The sequence below is a fragment of the Hippocampus bargibanti genome, linkage group LG10, assembly GCF_051943395.1.
Source record: "Hippocampus bargibanti isolate YZ-2025 linkage group LG10, ASM5194339v1, whole genome shotgun sequence".
In the NCBI taxonomy this organism is placed as follows: Eukaryota; Metazoa; Chordata; class Actinopteri; order Syngnathiformes; family Syngnathidae; genus Hippocampus; species Hippocampus bargibanti.
This window is the reverse complement of record NC_142743.1, coordinates 14044668-14067308: the sequence shown is the minus strand read 5'-3', so window position 1 is coordinate 14067308 and position 22641 is coordinate 14044668. Positions and strand designations below refer to the sequence as shown.

At 41.9% G+C, this 22641-nt stretch overlaps 1 long non-coding RNA gene across 1 annotated transcript; it reads left to right on the top strand.

Annotated features, from left to right (window-relative positions):
• Positions 1 to 516: 516 nt before the first annotated feature.
• Positions 517 to 21961, top strand: LOC148892550 (uncharacterized). Its single transcript, XR_016116233.1, has 3 exons — positions 517 to 695; positions 9555 to 9644; positions 19903 to 21961. It is a non-coding gene; the product is annotated as an uncharacterized LOC148892550 (long non-coding RNA).
• Positions 21962 to 22641: the final 680 nt, after the last annotated feature.

Genomic DNA, 22641 nt, shown 5'->3' with positions numbered 1-22641 from the left:
TGTTATCATAATGTTCAACGTTATAATTGGAAAACGCTGCAACCACAAAAATTCCGATTTGACTGTTATGTTAAGTTTTAACATATTTGATTTTAACCGATTTCACTGTGATGTTAAGTTTTAAGTTTGGTTTGTGCTTGTCTTTGGAAGTGTTGATTTATGCAACACAGCCCTCTGTCGTTTGCAATGGATAGAACTAATTACAGCAAAGGGTTATTATTATTTTTGGTTTTATGTATTGGCTTGTGTTTGTATTATGGATATTTTCTATATGTGGTGAAAAATGTAATGTAAAAAATGTAAGATTTTAGGAGCATGAATTTTGCATTTTTTGTGACATTGGTCATAGAAATGCTTGTTGTTAGTTGACCCCCACCCTCCCCCCTGAGTTCTATGTTGGGAGTCGGTGACATTGTTTTGAGATTTGAACTCCTGGTAAACTCCGCAAACCCCCCCCCCCCCCCCTACCTCCCCGGTCCCGTCCACACATGGATCGCCACGGAGACGCCTGAAAAGAAGGAAAAAAACAGCGCTCCGTCTCCCAAGCGCTAGTCTGTCATTTCCTTCGGAGACAGCCTGTCTGCTCCCGAAATAGCGGGCGACCTCAGCGCAGACTTCATTTACACGACGGTGCGGTTTGGACGACAGGCGCGGACGAGGCCCTGTTTCTGCTCCTGGACTGCCGAGACGCGTTCGTAAGCTTGAATGTTTCATTTTGGAATCATTGCTCACACGTACACAATGGTGACTGCCCCCCCCCTCCTTTCTCCCACAATAGAGCTTGATGCCCCACGACCACAAAAACGGCTCAAATGAAATAATGCATAATGGATGTGGAGGAATAATGGGGCATGAATAATAGTGGCAATAATGCAAATGGGAATGAATGGAAACGTAGCCAACACCTCCCAGTGGTGCCTTGCGATACAACTGTCGAAATGAATCTGACAGACAGTTCAACCTAAATTTCTTTCCTTTTCAAAATAAATTGATATTGTAATCTTAAAATTTAAATCATGCAGAGTTGAGTGAAACATCATCCCGAGTACCGTATTTTCCGGTGTATAAGGCGCACCGTAGTATAAGGCGCATCCCCAATGAGTGGTGCACTGTTCTTTCCGGTGTCCGAGGTGCACCTAAAAACCGTGCTTTTCTTCAAAACATGACCCTACGCCTTATACGCAGGTGCGCCTTATATGTGAAGTCATATTTGTCGCGATTTGCAAGATGGTGGTGGTGGTGGACCCAAAAAAAGCAGGCAGGAGGGAGGAGCAGTGTGTATTTGACAAATTGCATTAAATAAAGTCGGCAGGAACTAAATCTCAAGCAACAAAGTGTTCAGAACAAAAAGGCCCAAAGTAGCAAACAAAACCCACGAGTAAAATATGATAAGATGAAAGAAACCTAACAGGGTGAAACAAAAGAATGACTGATATTTACAGTGATACCTCGGTTTACGAACCCCTTGGCTTCCGAACTTTTCAGTTTACGAACGTTACATTTATGAAAAATTTACCTTGGCATACGAACTTTACCTTGGCATACAAACTTTTTTCGTACACGGAGCTGCCTGAATGAGTGATGTGTCGTTCGCGAATGAGCCCGTTCTTCTGACAACAAAATGGCAGCCGGCTGTTTTTGTCCTCTATCCCCCGCCCCCAGTCTTTGGTTAAAGCCACGTGTTTGGTCAAGAACGCAGCAGTGAGGGGGGGGGGGGGTAAACATTAAAGAGACAGCAGGCAGACGACAGTGAGAGTTTGAACTTAGATAGTTCAAAGGCAGTGCAGACTGCAAGGTTAAAATATCCCATCAATCAGGCTCCACTAACAACCCGCACAAGCCATCTGTACACTTGATGCAAAAAGCTATCAACCCAGCTAAACAGAACACAATTGATGAGGAACTAGATAACTAGATACAGTTATCACAGAGAAAGCACCTCCAAGGGATCATTCCTCAAGATGATGAAAGAAGAAGGCTACGTTCCTCATCAAGTGTTGAATGCTGATGAAACCGGCCACTCCATTCCATCAAGCCATCAACGACCATCATAAAGGTAAATAAAACAACTTTATTGTACAGTACAGTTTATTTCTTTAATTATAATACCATATCACATTTATTATACATAAAATAAGGTATATTTTGTGTAGTTTTAAGGCTTAGAAAATTAGAAAGTAGAAAATTATGTTTTGTATGTATGCTTTATGGGGACTTGGGAACGGATTATTCTCATTTTAATGGTTTCCTATGGGAAATTAATTTTTGGGATACACACTTCGCCTTTCACACCCTGTCTGGGAACCAATTATGTTCGTAAGCCAAGGTATCACTGTATATGGAAAAAGTTTGAAATGAATTGTGTGTTTTCAAAACAAAAATACGGAGTGGCGGGCGTTCATGAAGAAAAATGAGCAAAACACAAACACAAACAAGCTGTCGAGCGTTTCGCTGGGCCTCAATCCGTCAGCCCGGCAAATAGTAGCTTGGATGCTTTGCGTCGTCAATCATTTTGAACAGAAATGTCTGGTGGTGGTGATGAGAGGTGGGGGTGGGGTGGCAGTGCATCCTAAAAGAGTCTCACCAGCTTTTCAATCAGAATGAAAATCGGCGCGGGCGAGATCGCTTACGTTTTTAATGGTGCATTAGCGTCTCCACCTGGCCCCTGAAACGCGAAAGCTAATGGCAGTCAGGCAGTATTTACAACGGCGTATGCAAATGAGAGACGCGAGGATAAGTGAGCGGTTAATTTATGCGCTTCCAAACGCGTTTGGAAAGCCACTCACTGAGACGTATCGAGTTAGCCGTCTTCCGGCGAAAGTGAATCCTACAAAGTTAGCCACAAACATCCGCTTATCGCCGTCGCAGCCCCGACGCGGATTGCCACGGAATTATACACACTGTTTACTGAAGCTGCATCTCATTGATAAGGACGAGGTTGCAAGCACTGTGATGTGTAAGAAAATACATTAAAAAGGGTGGGAGAGCGTTTTCTATCAGCCAGAACCGTCAAAGCAAATCTTCCACATCCAGAAACCAGCCAGAGCTTTTTCTCTTCCAGGGTCAAAATAAAATAATGCTCATTCGTTAGCACATAGTGCTAAAGGCTAACATTTTGTAGCTAACATCAAGTTATTACCCATGGTGAGCTAACAGGGCTAGGTATAGCATCTTGCATTCAGAAAAATAACAGGTTACTTTGTTGCCACCATTTTATTTTTCCGAAAGCTACGCCGTCTTTTCGAGACTGTACAGTTTGATAGACTGAGTCACAAGGCAAAGTGCAACGTTTCACAGTTCAAGATGCCGTAGCCGTAAAATATTTCAATGATGTAATGAGTTCAATAAAATAATGCTCATTCGTTAACACACATCGCTAAATGCTAACATTTTGTTGCTAAGGTCAAGTTATTACCGATGGTGAGCTAACAGGGCTAGCTATAGCCTCTTGCATACAGAAAAATAGCAGACTACTTTGTGCCACCATTTTCTTTTTTCCGTTAGCGGTAAACTGCACCGTCTTTTTGAGATTGTACAGTTTGAAAGACTGAGCCACAAGGCAAATCGCAGCGTTTCACGGTGCTATTGTGAGGTCATTCACCGAAGGCTAACATTATACTACTATTGTAGCCTGTTCAACTAAGCTAACCGGCACTCTCTACAAAACCTCTTGATATTATTTTCTTGTTGTTACTTGGCCGTCACGATATGGCACTCCGTTTGGTCGCTGGCCTCTGAATAAGCTACGGCTCCGTCCCTGAGTCGCTTCAAGACTAGAACAGTTGCCGTCACAGTTCGCATCGTGTCTTCGCATGATCTGGAACACGCAATTAGGTCTGAGTTAGACCATTTGGATATATTTGTCTCCCAAGGCTTTTCCCGTGGTACTGAAATCGTCACAGTGTCGCTTATAGATTGTCAGCGGTTTCAAATGCGTGATGACATTTCTGTGTCAGCTCTTGTCATGATTTTCAACGGCGAAAACAATCAACGGCTGTCGCGATCACGACGCTTCCGTCTCTCGACATCCAAAGCCCATTCCCACCTTTGTTTTTTTTTCCTCTTAGCAAGCGTCACACTTTCTTAGACGTGCCAACGTGATTTTTTTTCTCCCTGTACCATATCTTCCTATTTATTTATTTATTTATTTTATTAAGCAGACAGCGGCTGTCGCCTTTGAGAGACTATTTTTCTCTTCCAAAAGGATTTAGGATTACAAGGTTTGCTGAAGCATTTTCTCACTCTCTCTCACATATCACACCTCCCACTGTGATGGGTGCACAGTGAGTAACACACAGTACAAAAACATCATGAATCTTGCCGGAAGAGGGGAAAAAAAAGTCAAACGAGACCCTTCCTCTCGAAGCCTCTCCTGGGAAACCCTCGCAATTTTCGATGATGTGTCGGTAAAGGGTCTGGAAATGGATTTGTGTGTAAAAGGGGCAGGGAGGCTAGAGATAGCTGCTAAATGGCACTACCAAAGCAATCAACCGTGACAAATTTGCTGCCCTAAAAGGAAGAAGCCGCAGATGCCGAGGGGGAGCACGATGTGAATTTGTCAGCCATGACTGTCATTAACGCGAGGGACCAGTCTAGTCACATTTCTCCACGGATTTGACGAATGGTGGATGAAGTCACTCGTGGTGGTTTGACTTTACCGTCTTGCTGCCTACTACGTACATTAGTCACAAAAACTTCGCAACACTGGGCTTTCAAGTCACATTTCAAGATGTAACTAAAAATGCACTCGACTGGTGAAACGTCCAACTGTTCAGCAGTTCAATGCAGAGAAATGGCAAATGCCTTGCGTGGAGTTAATATATCCTTAAATTATAAATGCGCATCAACTTGGACTTAGTGAATTAATACTGAAAATATGTTTATTTTTTCCGTAAAAAAGAACATGTTCATTCCTGTACAAAGTCTGACACCAAAGATTACGGATCCTACAACTTTCTAAACACATGAGTTAGAAGTACTCAAAAATGCTAATCCAGTCATAGTTCAAAAGCAAAATCACACAAATCCTGGTATCTAATTTTTTGACTCACATCTATCTAGGAAAAAAGGCAATACACATTCTTCATTCCAGTTGTTAGTCCTCAAAGAAAGGTTGCTCTGCTAACCAGTGAATGGCTAACGAACAAGCTAACTACTGTACCATTTATTTCTTTGTAGTGAAAGTACACATATTTGTGTCTTCCCATTAGACATTAATTTAGCTAATATTTGTCTGTCTGTCTGTCTGTCGGTCTGTCTGCCTGTCGGTCTCTCTCTCTCTTTTTATCTATCTAGCTAGCTATCCATCTGGATAGCTATCTAGCTATCTATCTATCTGGATATCAATCCATCTCTCTCTCTCTCTCTCTCTCTCTCTCTCTCTCTCTCTCTCTCTCTCTCTCTCTCTCTCTCTCTCTCTCTCGCTAATAGCTATCTTGATAGATTAGCAAACCTACCCTGTGAATTGGCTCTCATCTACCTTCCAGATTAAAGGCACATCAGTTTTCATATTAATTAACTCATTTTTTAATTACGGGAGACCAATTCATGTTGTTGTTTAAAGTCCCTTGCTAACCAGACAACGGCCTGGCTTGCTACCTACTATGGGAAATCACTTGACATCTTCCTTCAAGGTTTTAATACCCTCTCATTCTATCTTCCTGCTACTTTGTGGGTTGTTTCCTGGGAGCACACACAAATGAGGTTTCCAGGGACCTCCTGTCAGGTGTCTGCTGAAGGTCACGGGCAAGTGTCCGTGGAATTCTGAGAGTCCTTGGCATGTCTGCAGAGAGACGTGGATGGTGGATGTGGCTGGAGACAAGTCACTGAGGGGAGCATCGCCAGGGATTGTTTGGTCTTGAGCGGATGCCTTAAGCATGCGGTTTATTTGGCAGCAACCAGTCGCTCGCAAGTTGACATCTGCCAGCTCCTCGAACGGTGAAGCTGACATCTCAGCTCCGACATTTGGGAGGAGGGTTGGGCACCGAGACATGATTAAAATATGAATCCGCTCGACCAAAGTTGCAATGGAAACGTGTCAGATGAACTTGAAGTTTTACGGTGGCTGATTTGCTCGAGCAAGGATAATAAGACAGATGTAATGATGTCGGAATGTTGAAAAAGGGACTGTGACAGTGCAGAAAAGTGGAAGTGACAGCGTAGGACGGGATGACGTTTGAACGGGTTTCGTTAGAAGTAACGTTGTCTTTTCTTCCCTCCAATGAAGGTATGCAGCAGGTTAGTGTAATAATTCAATGCCAAAATTTGATATCATGAAAAGGGAGTCTGACAGGAAGATAAAAGATGTTATTTCTTTGCCTTGAAGGAAGACTTCACAGGATCGGAAAAGGTTACGTTCAAATTCAGAAAACCTTAAATTAAGGGAACTGGAAGCTTGCTAATTAGCCACTTGTGGGTTACCAAATTGACTTTCTATGCTAACAGCAATGCAAATTTATTATTTTCTTTGTTTTGATCGAACAGCGAGTTGGTCTGTAAGACTTGTAACTATAATTCCCAATATTTATTAGTTATTTTTGATTTAAGAATTTGATGATAAGATGGGAAGCTTGTTAGTGATCTGAGAGTTCATTGACTTGAGTGGTAAGACTCAAATGACCGACATTTCCATTAATTAATATTATTTATTTTAATTTAATGAATTATATATTTATTACTTTTTTACATCTATCTATCTCTCTATCTAGTTCGCTCTCTATCTAGCTATCTAGTTAGCTCTCTATCTAGCTATCTCTCTATCTAGCTACCTACCTAGCTACTTAGCTACCTAGCTAATCAGTGGGGCCACAGGGGGGGGGTCTCGCGCCCCCCCCAACCTGAGAGTAGGGACCTATCATAGCTGTGTCCGGCGCCACCAGGTCTGGACATTAGGGTTATATATATGGGGCCGATACGACCAGTCAGACTTTAGTTCGCTGACGAAGCCTCTTGGATAGGAGGCGAAACGTCCGAAACCTTCACTTTTGTACAGATGACGGCTGAAGAAACCTTCTCATCGATGGACCACTCCTGTACGACTGAGAGCTTACACAGACCTACCTAGCTAAGATTTTCAACCGTGAAGAAAAGAAAAAGAAAAGCAAAATTGGATACCGTAACAAGCTACCTGTTTCAGGAGAAAAAGAAACGAAGGTAGGGCGAAGAGAACAACACGGCGACATCTCCCGTCGAAGCTCTTTCCCCCGGAACGACACATACTGTTATTTGAGCACAGTAAGTGACAGTGTGGTCCGGCAGGCCGGATGGGAGGTCGCACGTTCGATACTGCCACACGTGTAATAACTACGGTGTCAATGTTCACCCAGTAGTGCGGCTGTTAATTCGGCCAAACAATCCCGTCTTTTTTTTTTTTTTTTTTTTTGACAAGATTGATTTTCTCGCAAGCAGGGAAAACGTTTGAGGCATCTTTGGGGCCTTCTCTACTGCTTTCCATTTGTCAGACATCACTAGAGGCTCAGTGGAATGAGGCAGAAAGATAACCTTTGGCTAACTGATGCTAGGATGACTCGGCAGGAGAAAAAAAATGGGGCAAACAACAAGACAGGGATTCAGCAATTTGCCGCGTTGTTTGTTAGCTGCTAGCTCCCAACTCCTCAACTTGTAGTTTGATACCGCAGGATTGTAAAAGGAAAGGGGTTTGTTACAGGTGTCCTTGATTTTCGGTTGTAGGAATACAGGCCGAGCTTACAAGATATGGTTAGCGCTAGAGGCTAGCTTGAACCTTATCACTTATCATTCATGTTGGCCTTGGAAAAATACACACATCCAAAGAAAAAAATCTCTTAATCCCCCCAAAAAATATTTGATCTTACCTTTTGTGTAATCTTAAGAAAAAGAAATCCTCCTATCAACGCCGCTAGCTGTGTTTGCCAGAAGGTATCCCAGACGTTGTCGATTCACTGATTGAAAAATGTGGCCTCTGATCGACAGACAGACATATCGAAATTGGATTTTGCCATTTGTAGCCATTGGGAACGCACGCTGTGTGATTGTTGCTCCCAAACGCTGTATGACATCACTTATCCCCATTTCTTGGAAATTCTACATTTTATTTTGATTAAAGAAGAAAGAGCGTGAGCAGTGTTATTGCCTCCCGTGATTTCCAATGATGGTTCTTCTCATCTGCATATTTCTTTGCATTTTGAAACAGGGCAAATTGCACCGTTCTATCGGCGCTCGGCATGACCTATTTTGCCAGACCAATTTTAACCACGTGGAGGATGTGGCATGTCCGATCAGTTTCAGAACTGGATGACAACCTGTCATTACGTCGACCAATTTCATAACCGTGATATAAACGAGAAGTGCAATCCTAACTGCCTAATGAGGACGTCAGCAAAAATGTTTAGAAGACGCAACAAACGACCAGACTGGCCAAGAGCCACTGAAAGGACAACCGACGCCTCCGGACAAGTTGTGTCCATAATTTGTAAAATCACTTGAAATGACTTCTACTGAGCGTATTTTACAAAGATTCCCCCGCATATAGCTATAATTTACGTTTTAAGATTCACGCTGAATATTCAGGAAGTCTTGTTTTCGAGTTGATGACGATGCCTGACCCTCACGTCACGTCTGGAACGCCCCTGACCGAGAAAGCGACACATTTTGGGTACTTTTTTTGGTCTGAAAACATCGTGCTGATCCGTGTTGATGGCGAAATTAGAAGGAAAACATAAATAAGGCAATGGTGAATCGTTGTGTGTTGCACCAAGACTACTATTTGATACTAGTTGACACAAATTCCTAGCAGACAAATCAAGCCATTTGCTACAGAACTTGGGCGCCATCTTGTGCATTTTCTGGCACGCTACATTGGAGTCTTGACGGCTCGAATTGATACAGAAGGACTTCTTTAATCGATTGCAAACATTTATGCTTTCCTCTTCAGAACTCTTTGAATCATATTCATAACTGGATGAGTAACATCTTCTCCAAATCTGAAGCCATTGTTTTGATTCTAGAGCAAGGCGAAGACGTCCTGGCGTGATGTCACCAACAAGGGGGCGGGGCCTTCTGAAACTCGTAATCTCCGGGGTCATTTTGAAGTAGTTTTGGGACACTTTAACTCATTTTTATTGGTGTTTTGCATTTGACTAAAAATATCAGCCTGCATGTTTTGGGTATTTTATATGCTATAAAACATTTTTCTGATGTCAGTTAGGAAACAAAAAAATGGTGTCGGTTGTCCTTTAAGCTCCTCTCCCAGCTTCTCAGTACGGCATTGATTTTTTAGACACAGATACTATGCAGTGGATAAAGACAATATGAGAAGAGTGTGAGATGATTTGTCTATATGTGTTGCTCACCGTTGGTGTTCGGCTAACCATCGCTTCAAGGTTAACAAAACCGCCTCGTAGGTGCTAGCTGTTAGCTCATGTGACTATGGTGTTTCTCAGTTTATGTGAGCATTAAGCTAACAAATGGTATGTTGTTTTATCACACACACTCATTATTATCGTATCGCTGAGTGGCACAGTTTGAAGTCAAACAAAAAATGTGTTTTTGAAAGCAACAAATGTTGTGTTTTTTAGATTTATTGCTGGAAAATGAGGATATTCAACATTGTCTGCAGGTGTGCCATATTTGGACAAAAGTGAGAAGAAAACAAAGAACAAACCCCGGTGAGAAATCACTCATTCATCATCACGCTAAAAACAAAAACTCAATTTATACTCAGGTGGAAAAAAACTGCTGTAACTATATTTTTTTGGGAGGGGTGCCAAAACATTTAGCGGCAACGAGATTGCAAACAAACAAAAAAAGAATCTCATTCATTAACGGAAAATTGGCCTTTTATTTGTGGCAAAATAATCCCCATGACCAATTTAAAACAGGAGATAGCACTCCTATTTTCAGAGGACAATTTGGACAAATAGATGTTTTTTTAGATGCAAAAAATATAACTCCAATCGACATCAAAGACAATTTTGAGGATTCAATGAATAAGTTTTGACTCGAATTAACATTATTCTGGTCAACAAATATTTCCATTATTTATTTATGTATTTTTATGCATTTATTTATTTATGACTTCTGAACTGTGAAGCTGACATGCTTAGCACTCGACCGGGCCGACTGTTTGTTTATTTATTTGTTTATTAAGTCTGATATGCAATTAACTCATTCACTGCCAGACAATGTGCAAAAGTGTGTCCACTCCAGTGCCAGGGTTATTGTCATTGTCACTCTAATTCTAGGACCCACAAAATATTTAATTTTTGGACGACATAAATATTGAATGCAGCCTAAGAAACCTCAGACTCTTTACTTTTATCCAAAAAAAAGTTAATTCCTAAATGATATGAATCTGGACTTATTTGAGCTGCAAATGAGGGTGGCTGTCCAAAATACAATGCAATCCATACATATTTTATAGAGCGCTTTAACAACAGCTGAAACTATAACAAATCGTTAACATGGAAAAAAGTGAAATGTTGGCCTCCTTGTGAAAGGGAAAAAACATTGCCAGAGGTCATGGCCAGCGCTTTATCGGCACCCAAGCAAGAAAAAAAACAAAATTGAACAAATTCAGCAATGGCGCCCTACGTCATATTTTTAATTCTCGAATACATTTGTGAATGGAAGTGAATGAGTTAATTTTTCTGACATATAATATAGACATCACGTTCAAAAAGGGAGCAATTTATCCTGTTTGTTTTTAGTGAGCATGGTTGCCTTTCATGTAATTTCACCCGCCTAAAAAAACAACTAAATAAATAAATAAAGCAATGTCCAGAAATGACAGAAATCACATCCTGCCCAAAGATTAAAACGTGCGGTCGCCAAATGAGCATTATCGCGGACAGTCTGTCTTTTGTTTTTGATACTTTGATGCTTCAACTTTTCAACTCTCCCCTTCTAAATTGTCCTAAAAGCTCCTTAATCCTGCCCAGATGAAAGCTGGCCCTTTAAAGCACTAAATAATTTTTTGTTGGAAGGGGGCGGGGGGGGCAAATTGAGAGCAGAAAGGGCTGCATGAGGATGGAGTGGGGCGGAGGTGGGTGGGCGGTGAAAGTAATCACAGGAAACAACTCTAATGGAGGCTGTGAATAAAAGTAATGAGACAAAAATTAGCATAAAAGCCACAATTAAAATGTTTGGAAGGATTTATGGTGTCGTGTAATGAGCCTGAATCAATTTGCAAGAAGCAAAACAAAAGTCACGTGAATCAATTTCAGGTTTTGGGGTTTTTTTTTGGACTTACACTTGATATTTTGAGATCTCGGATTCATTTTATTCCGCTCATCTACGTCCGATCCGTCAAAATAATTTGACTTTTGGCGTCTTTCACTCGTATTTGCACAGCTGAGCTTTTGACAGCACCGGGAAATAAATCTCGTTTCCTTTTTCATCACCCTGCTGAGAAAAGTCACAATAAATTCAATTTATTTGTGTAAAAGGGGATCATGGTGTTCCTCTTCATGCCACCCCCTTCCCAAATTATTGATTTGATGAGATTCTGTTGCCCCCCCCCACACACACACAAAAGGGAGCCCATCGGATACGTTCGGCTGCATCCTGGTAAAGAACAATAGCGCAAAAGGCAAGACTTGACAAACGCGACGTGCTCCGCCGCTCGCCGGCCTCGCACGACTGCTTTGTGGAGACACAAAAGACTCACGCGCTTGTCACCGCCGACGACACCCGCAGAATTTCCGCAGAGGCACAACACATGACAACAGACTTTGAGTTCTCACATCGGGCACATCCTGAAGAAAAAATCAAAACACACAACGACAGAGGTATGTCGCTGTTTTTTTCCTTGAAAAAAAAAAAACAGACAAAATCTGTCGGCATAAGAGCAAACGACGGAAAGAAAATGACATTCTGTTTGCTATGATACCTCAGTATGGAGAGAAAAAATAGATATAAAACAAGCAGTACACAAATCCACAAAGCAGAACACGTGTTGTGCCGCCGTCACAGGACGAAATTGTTTTTGGTATTTTTTTAATCACGATGTGCCGCCTGCTTCCGCGCTGAGCTCAGAAAAGGGATGAAAAACGTCAATTGTGTGTAGAAATCCTCACTTCATACCTGCAACAGCCTTCAAGAGGGTTGATCCTCCTTGACAGTTTTGGGAAATGCTGATTCACCGAACTCTGAAAGGACGACGCCACGTACACAAACGCGGGGGAAATGGCAAGTTTCTTCTTTTTTTTTTTTTTCGTTTGTTAATTTCTTCAGTGCTTGCTGACCATCTCCACTCAAGTCAAAACCAAGCACAAATTAGTAGATGAAAAGGTTTCTTCAGCCGTCATCTGTACTTCTTTGAAGGTGTCGGATGTTTTGCTTCTTATCCAAGAAACTTCGCAAGCAAATATATATATACACAGTAAAGTCTCGTTATATCGATATTCTCGGGAGTCGGAAAAAATATCGATATAACCGGACTATCGATATATCCAATCCTGCGGCATGTAAATTTTTTCCTTGCGTTCATAGAAATACAGTAAAGTCTCGTTATATCGATATTCAAGGGAGTCCGAAAAAATATCGATATAACCGGGACTGTCGATATATCCGACCCTGTTTGCATTTAATTTTCTCCGTGCGTGCATAGAAATAATATCGATATAACCGGGACTATCGATATATCCGATATCGATATAACGAGACTTTACTGTAGTATCATAATAAGCAGTACTATCGATATAACCGATATTGATATAACGAGACTTTACTGTGTGTGTGTGTGTGTATATATATATATATATATATATATATATATATATATATATATATATATATATATATATATATATACATATATATATATATATATATATATATATATATATATATATATATATATATATATATATATATATATATATATATATATATACACACACATACATATTTACAGTGAAACCTTAGCTGATGAACTTAATTGGTTCCCAGACAGAGTGTGTAAGGCGAAAAGTGTGTATCCCAAAACTTTATTTCCCATAGGAAACCATTAAAATGAGAATAATCCGTTCCCAGGTCCCCATAAAACACAATTTTCTACTTTCTAATTGTCTAAGCCTTAAAACTACACAAAATATACCTTATTTTATGTATAATAAAAGTGCTATGGTATTATAATTAAAGAAATAAACTGTACAGTATAATAAAGTCGTTTTATTTACCTTTGTGATGGTCGTTGATGGTTTGATGGAATGGAGTGGCCGGTTTCATCAGCATTAAACACTTGATGAGGAATGTAGCCTTCTTCTTTCACCATCTTGAGGAATGATCCCTTGTAGGTGCTTTCTCTGTGATAACTGTATCTAGTTCCTCATCAATTGTGTTCTGTTTAGCTGGGTTGATAGCTTTTTGCATCAAGTGTACAGATGGCTTGTGCGGGTTGTTAGTGGAGCCTGATTGACGGGATATTTTAACCTTGTAGTCTACACTCTGCCTTTGAACTATCAAAGTTAAAATCCATTTTCTCACTCTCTCTCTGTCGACTGCCTGTCTCTTTAATGTTTAAACCACCTCCCCTCACTCCTGCGTTCTTGACCAATCACATGGCTTTAACCGAAGATTGGGGGCGTGGAATAGAGGACAAAAAAATGTCGGCAGCCATTTTATTTTTTGAAGAATGGCTTCACTCTCTGTCTGTGAACCACCCCCCACCTCAATGCTGCGTTTTTGACCAATCACGTGGCTTTAACCGATGACTATGGGCGGGGAATAGAGGACCACAACAAGCCGGCTGCCATTTTCTTTTAGGAGAACGGGCTCGTTCGCGAACAACACATCACTCATTGTGGCAGCTCCGTATGTATCCCGAAAAATAGTTCGTATGCCAAGGTAAAATTTTCATAAATTAAACCGAAAAGTTTGTACAACAAGGGGTCCGTAAACCGAGGTATCTCTGTATATTTTTTTTCAAACCAACGTGGTCACAGATATCAAGTACCGATACCACTCCTAACCTTGATTAAAAAAATGTCCCCCGCCCCCCAAAAAAACCTGACAAATTTAAAGACCTACATACTGTATCCCAATGTGGTTTCTCTCAAAAATTGCGTGAAATGAACGGCGAAGGTATCATGATCCCTTTCCATTTCTATTCCATCCAGTCTACTTTCAGAAATTGCATCATAATAGGTGTCTCTCAGGCATGTGCGCCTTCACCTCCGTATCGTAAAACAGCCACGGGAGGGCAACCGATAGCCCTCTTGTGTCCGTTTTATGATAAACACACATACATTATAGATCGGCTTCTTTGGTCTTAGCTAGGCTAGGCTACGCTCGGCTAGGGTACTTTCTGGTAACCTTCTCCCTCAAAGAAAGTTTAGCAAGCTCCAAAACGAGGCTCCTCTGATGCGCCGGAAAGATTTCTGAGCTGATTGTGCTCTTCCTCGGGAGAGAGCGTTGCTGCCTGCTGACAAATTCGTTGTTACTCGCGTGTACGTAGCGCCGACGTAACAAGGCAGCGTCTCGGTTTTGGCCGTTTGTATTTGCGTCTTGACAGTCTCACCCGGGACTCCATGAAGCTCCCAAGGAAGTCGTCTTTTTGCTGCACGTCAAGCAACACAATGCTGCCTTTGTGTGGGTTGTTTTTGTTTATTCATTTATTTATTTGCTGTGTATTTTAGGTCTCTCCCTCCGTGTGTGTCTTCGGTTTGTTTGCCGAGCTATATTTTAAGATTTAAAGAAGCATCCGTGTCATGTTTTATTCTCTTTTAAATTGAAACGGCATCTTGAAAACATTTTTTCTTCAGATACAGACAAGTGTACTTTTTTTTGGTCACACAGAAAAGTTACAGCAATTACTTTTGGGCTAAAATACTGCAAATGACGCATTTATTCCTTTTTTTGTGATTACATGAGTGTGCACTGATTTCTATGAGTTTTTACCAGTAAAGCCAGTGGAGAGAAAGATGGCGTCCAATTCTTTCTAAAACGCAGCCTTTATTTTGATGCTAATTTTGCTAAGTACCCGTTCATAATCAGCAACGGCGGGATATAACAGCAAATCAGTCTCGTCACTATAATAGGCCTTGATAATAAAACGCCAGCATGAACAAACAGTTAAAAGGAGCCAGATGTTTATCTCCCCGGTTCTCTTTGGTCATCAACATTAGCCGGCTGCTGATTACGCATACAAAAGCTCCTGAAAACCTTAGCGGCGCTCCCAAAAAAAATGCTTTCCTGCCTTGTCGGTATGCATGCAAAGCCAAAATAGCAACCAAAATGAACCACTTATGAAAAAAGGAGAAATGTTTGTAAGTATAAATAATAATAATAATAATAATAATAATAATGATCATAATCATCATAATCATACATTTCATTTATCGCGCCTTTCAAAACTCTCACGGTCACTTTACAATCACAGGATCAGTTTTTCTGTGGGTGAGCAGCGGCAGCCACATGTGCCAGCGTTCACATAGTTGAGTGTTCACTCAACCGGGTATAAGTCAAAGTCAGCTTTATTGTCAAATATCCTAATATGCATGACATACAGCACAGATGAAATTACAGTTTTTACCAGTAAAGCCAGTGGAGAGAAAGATGCTGTCCAATTCTTTCTAAAACGCAGCCTTTATTTTGATGCTAATTTTGTTTCACTCGGACCTAGCATGCAAGCATGCTATAACTCAAATAGATCAAGTTAGCTAGCTAATAGATAACTAATAGCTAGCTAGGTAGCTAGCTAGTTAGACAGCTAATAGATAGCTAGCTAGGTAGCCAGTAACGGTGACCCCGTTCGACCGGGAATAGATCAAGTTAGCTAGCTAGCTAATAGATGACTAGAATAAAAACAAATATAAACGCAATTTCCATGTTAACGCACTAATCCGTTCCAAAGAACGCCAAAAAAACTGACATAAATGTTTCCTAGAGCGGAAATCAAAATTTTTTTGGATTGACGAGTACACCTCAACTTTTTGCTCAAACACACGCATAGCTTTTTTTAAGCTAAAAATAAAACCAATCCCGGTGTGCAAATGTGGGTCATGGAATGACTAAAGCAGATTGGGGTCTCCCACGGCTATGATATTCCATCTTCATTTTAAGCTTCTTCTCTCAGGCGAGACACCTTCAACAGATTTTTCAAAAACTGGGTATTTTTTTTATATAAGCGCCTTTTCCGCAAGCTCGATTGCCATCTTTCCAAGAGCCGCCTGCGACCCATTTGACCTTGAGAGCCACCGCAAGGGAGGGGGCTGTTCATTCTTGGGCTCAGCGAGGGAGCGCCGCTTTATTGAACACTAGATTCAAGTATTTAATATAACACTAAGGAAAAATGGAAGCAGGGACTGATAATTTGGCCTTACTACTTCACCGACTCCAATTAGTGAAGTTACTGGAAATGCCGCCGACTCGGATGAGCAATTGACTCTTTGGCAATTGGGACTGGTCGCATAGGTTGACTGGATGGACGGGGTCACTGACCTCGACCTGATTCCATTGTCCTGGTTTATTGATGCAAATTGAGTAGACTTTGATCATTCAATGGAAAGACGATTGACAGGCTTCGGTGAGTGGATTGGACTGAATCGAAGACTGGTCGCAAAAACAAAAGTTTATAGGGATCCATTTTGCGACCCGCTTTATCCTCATTGGGGTCGCAGGGAGCCCATCCAAGCTATCTAGGGACACCCTGAACCTTACAGTGCACAGGTAACGGGTTCAATTCAGCTTCGACCTCATTTGTGTGGGGTTTGCATGTTCAGGAAACAGATGGAGGGATGGCTAACGGCCTCTTTGAAAACATACGATTCAAACCTTGTACAAACTGTTTGGATTAGTTTGCCCGATTCATTGACTCACGTTTGTGGATTCATCCTAAACTCAGTTGATTTCATTGTAGCGGTTCTCTGACTGGAGCAGACTTGGAATGATTCTGTTGTCTCGCTTCACTGATTGGATTTAGCGACTTCGCAAAATGTACTTGGGTCCGTTTATCACAAATGGGAAAAAGTCATTGAGGTCCCCATCAAGGCCAAAAAGTCAGGAATTAAACACACCCCCTCCTAAACACAAGACACACAGACACACGCACACACACACACACACAAGGGTGTTACTACTTCCCTTGCGCCATTCTAGCAGTGTGAGCTTGACACATATTCTTGCCATTTGCAAGGTGAAAGACAAACATGGCGGTGGCATCTGTTTATTCCAAACAGCCCACAGCATGACATACCACACACACGTCCCACACACATACAGACCAGGAAGCACAAAAAGATCCCCGTTCAGTTTTTCATCTGCTAACAGTGACAAAAAAATTGCTTTGCCGCATCCTCCGGAGGACCTCGCCATTTGGAGTGTGACAAGTGGCATCTCACCTCGTTGCCTCGCTAATTAAAGCTTATGCACTCGACTTTTTAGACGGAATTTGCGAACAACCCGGCGGGAAAGAGACGATGAAAATCAAGTGTCAAAAGAACAAAGCGCTGCGTGGCGGCGTTTAAAGACTATATGGCCAATTAGCAGCGGCAGAACTACATTTTCTCAAATATTTTTTTTTTGCCTTTGCCCTCAGTTTGACTCAAGGAACAATCGAGAAGAAACCAGGCTTCATTATTATCATTCGCAATAAGAAGAAAGGAGCGTCAGCGCAGAGCGCCGATGCGTATGTGGAACTGTTGCGGCTTGGAATTGAAGCAGATTTATGTGGAACAGGAGATGTGAGACAATCTCTTTTCGTCAATGGATGCTACAGCTGCGTGTTTGCTTTCAACATTTAGCTTGTAGTTGACATGCACATGATTTAGTGCAGCGTGTTCTACCGGAAACAAATTCCTTGTGTGTTCTACATACTTGGCAATAAAGATGATTCTGATTCTGATTCTGATGTCCCTGATCCACTGGTGGAAAGACGCTTTGATCCTCTCCTCTTTCATCTATAACTGCTTCATGTCATCACAAAGAGGGTACAGCAAGTCCTGAAGAATGAATGTCTCTCTGTGTCTTTGTTTTGTCATATTGTCTCTATGCTGTCATATTATTTGTTATTTAGTTTTTTTTTGTTCTTTTGACTTCAAGACGGCGCCGCGAGAGTGGCTGCCTTTCCAGCAGCTCATGTATTTCGTTTTTCTACTTTCATTCCTTTCATCACTTTGCTGCTGTGAAATGTAAATTTCTCCACTGTGGGACTAATAAAGGCATATCCAATCCAATCCAATCCAATTAGAAACTATTCACGTGTGGCAAAAGACGCCGGCTGAGCTGGATTGTCATTAAGTAGCGTGCCGACCTCGCAAGGGCTGAACCAGTAAAAAAAAAAAAAAGAAAAGAAAAAAAAGAAACGTGGAAAAAAGTAGCTTTGTTAGTTAGTGTAGTTGGTGACCTAAACCAACAGGCGAGGGACGGCAACAAAACACAAACAGTTGTGGCCATCACTATATTTCATGCTGTTGTCGGAGATGTTCATTTGGACACTGTGGACAAAAGTTCGTACCCAGAAAGATTGTCTTTTACTGCCGGCAGGAGACACAGCCATTCATGACAGATGTCTAAATTCTGCAGCCCTCTGCCAAGCTATTTATTCAGAGTATATGCAAATTTAAGTGATACATTAGTAAAACATAGTTTTCTTGATTAGAATACCACGCCCCTGGAACGTTCTGAGCCCCAACAGCTGTAAGCAATAAAACATTGTCTTTTCCATGAGCTGATAAATTTGTAACCTGGCTAATGAGCTCTTCCTGTGCAGGATGTTCAAGTCGTAAATAACTTCGGTGATAAAGGAGTATCCCAAGTCCTAAATTCTGTGCAAGACCAGATTTCCTAGATGAAGCTGACAGTTTAATATGCTGTGTCTGTTGACCTGATTGACCCCAGGTTGTCTGTGCTTCAATTGTGTATTCGAGCCACGCATGTTGACCAAGCATATAACAGCAAGAAACTTTTAAATATGATAACTTCTTATTCTGTCTAATCTCTATCAGCTGTATAGGACGTTTCATAGAATGGACGATGTCGAGCCAGATGCTGCTTCACCAAGCTGCTCCGTGCACTCAGAATACCCAACGTCCTGATGACAAATTGTTTACTTGCTATCGTGGCTCTTAAATGATTTGTCGGCTCGGACTGCAAGAGCTGCATGTATAAAAAAACGGGTTGGAGGGGGGTTGTGCGAGGGGGCGGGGTGGTAAAAAAAATCTATACCTTTTTGATTTAGTTATTAAGAAAACAATTGAAATGAAGTAATGTAAGCGGCGCTCCCTGAAACGCCCTGGCATTTTACGATGGCTTAAAATGTCAGCAAGAACATCAACGTTGATGACGAGTACCATAACAGGAAATAAAATCAAATAAAATAAAATCATTTCACACTTGACACTTTCCATCATTTTCCCGCAGTCGTGCTTCCACCTTTTCTGGACAGAGACCACTTGTCTATTTCATGGCAGTTTCACAGGAAAACTAAAAAAAAAATAAAAAAAAATAAGGCAAATGCAGCAGACGCGTGGTGATATTCAGAGACTAGCGAAGCTTGGATAGAAAATAAACACTCACCGTCTTAAAGAACGTCTCACCGGGGATAAAAACAAGATTAAAGCCTTAAGTGCCGATTATAAAATAAACGAGAAAGTGGCACAAATCAAAATCGGGTCCAATCTGATCATACTGATCATACAAGAGTGGAGTAGAAACTAGAGGACCAGCTAGCAACTTTTCAGGATCAGTTTTTCTGTGGATGAGCAGCGGCAGCCACATGCGCCAGCGTTCACTCAACCGGGAATAACTCAAATAGATCAAGTTAGCTAGCTAATAGATAACTAATAGATAATACCAAATAAAACGCATCTTTTAAGACATGTGAAAAGTCAAACACCCAAAACGAAGGAACGAACGGGTGCTCGGCTACCGGTTCTAAACGTCGTAGAAGTCAATGTGATCTCCCGATTTGTATTTGTCTTCCAGGAGGAACTTCACCATCTTGGCGCATGAGGCCTCGCACGTGAGAAGCAGGGGCTTGGTCAAAGATCTCGGAGAAGTCTTTCTTCAAGCACGCTTCCCCTGTTTCCATTGTGGCCATGCAACGTCTGCATGTCTGTGTCCAGAGGACCTGGAGCGTAATTGAGCACTCGCAGGTCTGGCTCCTCTTCGGCCTGAACCTTGAACATCATGTCTTGGGCGGCTCTGCCCGAGCAGTACAGCACCCAGGAGGCAAAGGGCACAGGGAGGAGACTTTGATCACGCAGTGACTCAAATGATCTGCTAGCAGCTCTTGGCAGGCCACCGGTGGTTGGTTCGCAACTCTAATTATCTGCTAATTATTCCATAAATCAACTGCTTGTCGTCGGTATATACTCGAAGAGTCTGCTAGCAGTTCTTGGCAGTCCACTTGTGGTTTGTTTGCAACTAACTATTCCATAATCAACTGCTTGTTGTTACTAGCGACTCAAACAGTCTGATAGCAGTTCTTGGCGGGCCAAAGGTGGTTGGTTCGCAACTCTAATTGTTTGCTAATTATTCCACAATCAACTGCTTGTTGTCGCTAGCGACTCGGAAGAGTCTGCTTGCAGCACTTGGTGGCCCACTGGTGGTTTGTTTGCAACAAACTATTCCATAATCAATTTCTTGTTGTCACTAGCAACTCGAAGAGTCTGCTAGGAGCTCTTGGCAGGTCACCAGTGGTTGGTTCGCAACTCCAATTGTCTGCTAACTATTACACAATCAAATGCTTGTTGTCGCTAGCGACTCGAAGAGTCTGCTAGCAACTCTTGGCGGGCCACCGGCGGTTGGTTTGCTACTAACTATTCTATATATCCATAATTGCAACAATTGCTTGTTGTCTGCTTGCGAGTTTTTTAGGTCCGCTAGCAACTCCTGTTAGCCTGCTCGCGATTTTTAGTCGTCCTCTCGAAACTCTCGATCTTCCGCTTGCAATTTTTGATAGTTTGCTAGTAATCCTCATCGTCCGTCACCGAGTCCTACTAGCAACTTCTATGGGTCCACAAGCAACCGGCATAGTCTGAGAGCACCTCCAATATTGTGCGAGTAACTCTTGCAGGTACGTTATCAACTGTAAGCTTTTATAAAACGTGACTTCATCTGTGTCCTGAAGGGCCCCTTGTACATCCAGAATAAAAAAAAAATATCCAAACACAACTTGCAATGGTCCACTAAAATGTCTTTTAGATCCGCTAGCAACTCCCGGTGGTCCGCTAGCATAATTTAGTAGTCAATCAGCAACTCCACGAGCCCCCTGTTAGCAACTCCTGGAGGTCCGGTGGCAACTTCCGGACGCGACCTATATCAGACTGAACTGCCTACTAAGTTGACAATAAAATACCACCACCTACAGGGCCAGAGCGTAACAGTAATGCCCACCGCCACCATTTTAAAGTCATACATAATTAGCTTTCGTGGCTATTATCTTACTCTCAACCGTGATGCTACTTGACTGATCCCACCGGGATGATAGTGGAATGCCCCCACTGATGAATTATAACCGGCTCCCTGAGAGATCCGTGAAATTTGAGCCCATTATTCCTCCAGGTAATCACCACTTGGAGGTTACTCTTTGTATTGTATATTATTGCGGTGAACATACTACCGCACCCACCTGCAACCACCCCGGCCTCCGACATTCAGGACCAGGAACTTGACATTTAACTGGGATGGTTTGTATTCCACTCGTGGGCCACTGCAGTGTAACGTCTCTAATGTTAAGAGATACTTTTCTCTTGCTTTATCGGAATACTGTTGGGAAAAGTGCGTTCTAAAGATTATTTTACATGACTTCAGTGAAACAAAGCACTTTGTTTTGGAAAACAATCACAATGTATCATCTTGTTTTCAATCCGTATTTTGGCTTCAATATGCTGTAAAGCCCGAAAAGGTTGTTCTTTTGAAGTTGGGGAGACGTGGCCGGAATATTTGGAAGTGGTGTATACAGTATGTTGAGTCACATGTTTTTGAGATATTGTGTCGCCATATCTTTCCGACTGATCTCACGTTTGAAATTAAAACGATTCCGGAATGTTTGGGAAATAATCCGTCTGCATTGTTGCAGCTAAAACTGATTTCATCTCCGAGCCTGAGAGATATGAATGTAGATACTGGGGTATGGGGTCTTTGGGGGGGGTAAACAAGTTTGGAACTTTGAAAGAAGCAATCAATTGAAAACCTGCTGCCTCAATGGCGAATAGAACCGATTGGACATGCCAAGTGAATCTTGGGAGTTTCATCCACGTCAATGGGAGTTAAAAAAAATAAAAAGTAGGGTGCCGGGGAAAGTAGGGTCATCGGGGACTGTTACAGTGAGCGTCAAGCATTTTCAAGTGCTCTGAATGTTTTATTAGTTCATCAGGAGTCAAGTAGAAGAACAACAAGAAGAAGAAGCGAAAGGATGGAAGCCGAATATAAGAATGAAATGATGAGAGACACGATGGCAGACTCCAGGTGGTCTCGAGACACACGGTTTATCTGTAGGGGAAGGGGGCGAGGGGGGCAAGATAAGCTGCAATTTCACTCGGGTTCTTCGGGTTTGCCGACTCCATCAACACACTCCCTTCCGTAGGAGTTTGGAGAAAAAGGAAAACGAATGACCAAAACAAAACCGACGGTTCAGATCTTAGTAGGGCGACAAAATTGGTGCAACGTGTTTTACTTGGACGGACCCTGAAAAGGGATCAATTGTTTTTTGTGCGCCTA